Genomic DNA, 7,297 nt, shown 5'->3' on the forward strand with positions numbered 1-7,297 from the left:
AAAAAAGCTAGCAGTTGTGAGAACAGTGCATTGTATGTAGTCAGGAAATTCTTGCAGGAACAAAACCTCAGAGACAATAAGATAAAACCAAAAGTGAAACCTGACTGTGCAGCTTTGGCTGCCTTTGACCCCATTTAGTTCTAGTGTTAGTTTATGTTGTACACATGGAACACCAGGTAAATCATGAATATCAATTGACATTCTCCTATGGAACTTAAACAGAAACTTACTTCATGGTGTTACTACCTTGGAACTGTATGGCTTTTGTCAACTAGGTGTGCAGTGACAGCTCTTCTCTGTGTGTCTTGTTATCTTTGTGGCAAGAAAAGAAACTAGGCTCTTAGAAAATAAGAATATATCCATAACAAACTATAACACATAGAATAAGAACAGTGTGAATGCTAACAGTGCCTGGGAAGTCTGTTCATTTGTACATTCGGATACCTTTAATATGTTGACTGCCACACACATGATCATGGATGCTTCTCTGCCAGGCCAGGGACACTGTGTTAGCTGTGAGGGTGTGCTGTTGCTGCTGATGGGGACATGGAATCAGGTGTGAAGCCTGATGGTGGTAAATATGTTAATACTACGCGACACCTATATTACACCACATGTGGAGATTACATCAAGAGATACAATAGGTCTAGTGAAATAGGTTCTTCCACCACGTTTATTACAGAGCCTCAACTCAAAGCCCATGGCACATTCTCTGCCACAGACCACATAAATTGGTGCCCAGCCCTTGCTTCCTTATTTCATTGGAAAACTTACAATGATCTATGCAACAGTGATCATTTTTCCAGTCTCTTCTTAACCATCAACCAACAGAAAACAAGATCACCTAGAAAAGTTTACTGATTGGTTTTCAGTGCCAAATTAGTGTTTGAAGTTAACAAACAGAGCGGAAGAGAGAAGAGTAAACCCCTGATTCTTTAAAGAATCAAATTCCCTGTATAAAACAGCTTCAGACATGTGATTAATCCACCAATGAGTTAATGTGCTGAATATTCGACTTTGAGCCTGTGAGAGAGAGAAGTATTGGAAAGGTTGGAAATTATGCTTAAAGATTTTTTGAAGTCGGTAAGTGCCTCCATTCTCATTTGGCTCAAAGGTGCCTACAAACTTCTTCTGTAATTGTGCAAAAGTGTGGCATGCTGCGACATCATCTACAGGCTTGGCAATGCTTCAGACAAGTCGTTGACACACATGGAAAAAGGTCAGAGCTCAGAAATTTCTGTAAATCGGACGATTCTTTTTGATATGCCCTGTATATCTGAAAACACTATCAACTGAGTAACACCTTCAAGCATAACTTATATTGGAAATATTTTGCAAAACTGTACCACATGTAACGCTTATTTGCTGTCTTTTCAATCTTGCCACAGATACACAAAAAGCCACTGAATGTATATATGTACCATCTGATGATGAGCTGCTATACAGCTCAAAACCGGTCATGGTTTACTGAAATACATCTATTTCAAAAGGTGACTGGTTGTGGTAATTTCTGGAAACCTTAACTAAGAAGATAGATTTTTGTGCACAGCAGATCTATGTTGGTGACTACGCAGCACGAAGGTCTGACGTGGAAGACGTTAACATGTGCACAGTTACAAATGATTTTGTGTGTGAGTCTGTCGCCAAGGAGCAGCAGAACAATGTACACAATTTTCCATGATGAATATGCAAAGGATTGCAATTGGAACTTCAAATATGAAGAATAATTTGAGTTGGAACAATAAACTGAAAATAAGTGTGCGAAGAAGAAACAGACATGTATGCTTACTTTGTGAAGAAGAAAGAAACAATTACTGGAAAGGGAATGATAAGTACTGGTTTTAAAAACTGACTTGAGTAGGAATTTATTAATGTTTTCATAAGTGATTGTATTTAAAGTTGTATCATAACTCATAAGCTTTTAGATTTACTCTGTCATTATCTGATACTGAAGCTAATGCAGTAAATCCAATTATCTCAACTTCATTAATTATATGTGACAGCATATGTTTTAGTTGTGGAGCAGTTAAATTGCTGACCAGTATTACAGTCACAAAATCTTCAAATTTTAAAAAACTCTTGATATCATAAAAACTTAGCTGTTTTAGCTACATCATTATCATCAGTTTTACTGGTCCATATATTGTATCTCCTTTAAAGATCAAATGAGACTTGATGTAAATTTTGTCCAGGAGCACATTTATAAGGAGTTCATGATCTCTCAAAACTTTATTTTTAATCTTCAGATACTTTGTACTACCATCCACATTTAAACTATTTGAGTTAAAATGGCTATCAGCTTTCTTACATTGCATGGGTGTGGCAAATATAGATAACCACTCATGTGCACAGCAGCTTATACCTGAAGAATGTAGATTAAGTGTAGCTGCCAGTAGTAATGTGTTCGCACTGTATGTTGACTCTTGTCATTTTTAGTTAAAAATTGGATTTGTTCCATTATCAGTTACAGCTGTGAATGTCTATCACTTGAAAAAACCTCTTCTAACATAATAAAACAACATATTCAAACAACATATTCAGGTAGACTATCCAAGGTGTGCTTAGATTTTACTGACCTACAACTGCTGGGCCCTTTATGCTGTGGAATTTTATACCTTCTCAACTTTTTTATTTTAAATTCAGTGCAATAGTATTTGTAAAATGACTCTTAGTGTTCATTAAAAAATGACGATCATTCCACTTGGGACCTGTGGAATGGTACATTAGCTTATTTGTTTTAGTTTAAATATTTGTCATGTATTGTTGTTTTTCTGACATGTTCCACATCCTGGAGGACCTCCTCACTACGGATCAATTGGAATGAAAGTAAATCTAATCTAATCTAATCTAATCTAATCAAAAGGAGCCTACTCAAATGTCTTTACAGTTACTGATCCAGTAATGTTGCGTATTTCATCACTAGTACCAATATAACACGGCATCAATTTTTGTTCGCTCGTAATACGGCATCAATTTTTGTTGACATGGATAGCACTCAAAACATACTTGGATATGTCTTCCAAATTACTAATAGCATTCTGTTCACCATCGTACTGCCAATGCTCTTACAAGCTTGTTGCCACAGCATTATCAAAATTTTCATTTTTATGCATTATAACCTACTACAAAAGTGTCCAGCAGTTAACACTTTGGCTGCTGTTGAAGTGTTTACTCGTCATACTGCATGCTGCTCCCTGGGTGCTAATGACGAGTTTAGTTGCAGGCGCTGGTTTTCACCCATAAGTCGCATCCGTTTGCCGGCCTCTGAACGCTGATGTCTAGTATAGACCTGCGTGCTGATGACGAGTAAAGATGCTACCCGAGTGCTGATGACGATATAATTCACACAGCGGACTTCCTGCCTGATGTCTCACTAGGCTTTCGCAGTTCTGGCCGCTAGCTTGTCGTCCGATTCTTTCTGTCGAGAAAGTAGGTACGAATGTAAAAAATTTGCAAGGTACTATTGTGCATCGTACCCTGTTTTGAAAATTACCACACTAAAATGAATTAAGAATTGCAGCACAGAACGATTATAACAATGCTACCAGAAAAAGTTCCGAAAACGAAAAAAATATAAAACGTAAAAAAAACAATACTTTTTCTCCAGTGCCGGTCCGAAGCCCAGATCAAAACGGATGGAAAATATAGTCACAAAATGTAAAAGGAACTCCAAAATTTACAGTTCATGACTTTGAATCTTCTCTACAGTTGAATTTAATGTGCTAACAAAAAGACAGACTTAACAGCTTTCAGATGTTAGAAAAATCTGTTGAGTACTCATGTGCAGCAATTAAGTATAGCACAAGAAAAAAGATCAGTGGCAGACAACCCCATTTCCGGCGATTCCAAATTATAACTTCACCGATTACCATCTTTAAAGGAGGGCTGGAACTGGGCCTGTCAAGTGTATCTATTGCAGGTAATGAATCTGACTGCAGATGACTAAGCACTTAGTTTGTTGTATTCTCAGAAACAAATAGTAAGCCGTGTGAAATTTCCAAACACGTCTCAAAACGAATTTAACGAAGTGAAGTAAAATTGTTCTTATCATTGCTGACACTAAATTCCGATGTTGTAGTGCGATATGAAATATGATCTATATGCCGCTTTCTCCTATAAACGACGTAATACGTTTTGAACAACGGACAGTAATTTGCAATCTATGGTTATTTTATTCGTTCTCGAGTTAGTACAGTGAGGAACTCTAGAGAAATACAGCCATTATAAACGTAAACTATTGAGGTAAATCTAACGAACCACGTCGCTCTCGGTATAAGCCACAAAAATCACGTAAAAAAAGAAACCTACAAGCAAGATACATAATTCTTAGGGACGGAAAATGGTTGTAACGATTCAGTTTGATTCTGCAGTAATTCATCTGCAGAGAAACTATGCAGCATTTATTCTGTATCAGCTATGAGAGGGCACAGTACTTCTCCTGGGGTCGTAGTCACTCCAGAAATATTCAGCAACGCAGGCCGCTCCGGCGGCGGCTCTAGGAACAGGCACTTAGCGGAGGTACGTGTAACACCGCAGGCCTCAGCGTGCCAAGCAAATAGTGCACCTCCAGCAGTCAAACGGTTAAATATTGTGGCAGTTAGGAAGAACTGATGACGCCACATCTGGTTCAGCTTTGGATAACTCGTTACAAATGTCTTCACCTTCCTGTCAACTAAAAACTGTTCCATTTTTACTATGCACTCTTCACTAAAAAGTTTTATGCTTATTATAGGCTTCTTTAACTTTGAAAAGTCAGTGGAAATTTTTGACATCTTCTTTAGCTCATCACTGGGTAAAGAAAATGGGCTGACCGTTCCTTTTTGTAATTTGTAATTACTTTCACAGTTGGCCACATTACAGCACCTCAGCATTTCAAGTATCAGAAAAAGGATGTCCAATATATTTATTACAGTATAAATGTACACATCAGGAAGTATTTATACAGTAACTGATGACACAATCGTGAATAGTCTGAGAGATATCCTTGAAAATATTCATTCACAGTTATTGTTAAGAAATTGCAGTTACTTCTTGTACTAGCAGCTACGAAACGCTTACTGTTAATAGAACTGCAACTCCATATTCTTCACTTTAGCAGCTGAAGATAACAAACACAAGTAATGGACCAGTCCATGCAGAAGTTCTACTCATGGCCACTACTTTTCGTCACAATATGGCTTCCAATACCCGGAACAGTATTTCTAGACTGCCATGGTGCAGGTAACTTGTTCATGGGGGTAAACATTATCAACAGCAACAGACATTATTGCGCTGCACAAACTGACTGTGTAGTCATCTTCCCCGGCAGGCAACCTAGTGGCTGCTTATCAACGTAGCCGTGTGGGCTGGAACGACGACATGAGTCTTAAAGTTCATGTGACATGTTTATAGTGTCGGTTAGGCTACATTAAAAAAAGCAAAGTACCCGTGAATGCAGTGAAAGAGTGTGATAAAAAGGTACTGTGAAAAATGTGCATCCTTGGATACATCATATGTTAAGATATTTATTTATTCATGTCATTGGACCTGTCCCCCGGTAGCTGAGTGGACTGCCGGCACGGTAGCTCAGCGTGTTCGGTCAGAGGGTTAGCTGCCCTCTGTAATAAAAAAAAAGAAAAAAAACAAGAGTTAATGGATCAACGACGAACTGAATCGGGTGTCTTGCGACGTCCGCCCCTAGCAGATGCAAGGAACAAACTGAATTAAAAAAAAAAGTGTTCAACGTGACACTGTCAATCCTAAGGGCCCGGGTTCGATTCCCGGCTGGGTCGGAGATTTTCTCCGCTCAGGGACTGGGTGTTGTGTTGTCCTAATAATAATCATCATCATCATCATCATTTCGTCCCCATCGACGCGCAAGTCGCCGAAGTGGCGTCAAATCGAAAGACTTGCACCGGGCGAACAGTCTACCCGACGGGAGGCCCTAGTCACACGACATTATTATTGGACCTGGGCACTAAATGCCACTAACGTTACGCTACCCCTTTCTATTCTTTCTTTTTCCATCTGTTATTTTTTAATTATTAATGTCAGTTTGTCTAACTTAAACCTTTCAACTGTTTTATGCATATTTCCTTGTTTGTTCCCTTATGTTTGCTTAAAATAACATGTGAAAATTTATTCTCCTTATTATAAAGTTTATTTATTAACTTTGTGGAATTCCCATATCGAATAATGGACAAAAGAGAGTAATGTGTCTGATAAATTCGTCTATGAGAAAATATTAATTAATCATTAATTAATACCTTATTAGTTATTATCCATGTGTCACTGACATGTTACCTATTGTTCTTTCAAGTTGAACTACACATTTTAATGGATGTCGAGATAAGTTAGGAAATAAATAGGTGCCTGTTAACTAAGACTTCCTGTTGTTTCTGCCTTCATCTACCAATATTTTCAAGATAATAACATAAAATGTTTGTTTGTGAATGCCACAAACCCTTTAACTTTGACTATACCTGGGCTGCTGAAACTTGAAAATTTTGAGATCCACCCACTGTCACCCTGTCTTCCTTCATTGGAAACGAATGGAGCAGGTTCGGGCCATACCCTTATGTTCTCAGAATCGCGAGTGCTACAGTGCTGCTTTTATTATGAGGGAGCTAGATCATGCTCTCAGTTCATCCTGATCCTCTGCCCCAGGGCTAGATGATGTTAACATTCAGATGTTACAGCACCTTCCTCCTGTGCGTAAGCACTTTCTCCTTCATATGTACAATCTCATCTGGGCAGAGGGAACATTCCCCAGATGCTGGCGTGAAGCCACTGTCATACCCATACCTAAGTCAAGTCCTCCCCTTTATCTACCACCCCATTTCTCTTGCCAGATGTGTTTTCAAGGTGATGAAATGTATGATTCATTACCGGCTGGTATAGTGGTTCAAGTTTCACAATTTATTAACCAGTCCACAATGTCGAATTCAAGTGCACCATTCTGCAGTGATTTTTTATTTGGGGAAAGTCTACGACACTTGCTTGAGGACTGGTGTCCATGCTTTCAAGATAACTGTGGGTTCTACCTTGTTGGACACCTTTATCCAGGAAAACGGTATGCCTCGGGGTTCCGTCCTTAGCGTTGTCCTTTTTGCCATCGCCATTAATCCTATTATGGCCTGTTTCCCGCCGGGCACCGCCTCCTCCTTTTTCGTTGATGATTTTGCGATCTATTGCAGTTCTCAATGGACCTGTCTCATTGTGCAGCGTCTTTAGCGATGTCTCGATCATCTTTACTTGTGGAGCATGGACGGTGGCCTTCACTTTTCCATTGACAAAACTGTTTGTATGAATTTCTGGT

This window comes from Schistocerca americana, chromosome 2 (assembly GCF_021461395.2).
Source record: "Schistocerca americana isolate TAMUIC-IGC-003095 chromosome 2, iqSchAmer2.1, whole genome shotgun sequence".
Taxonomy (NCBI): domain Eukaryota; kingdom Metazoa; phylum Arthropoda; class Insecta; order Orthoptera; family Acrididae; genus Schistocerca; species Schistocerca americana.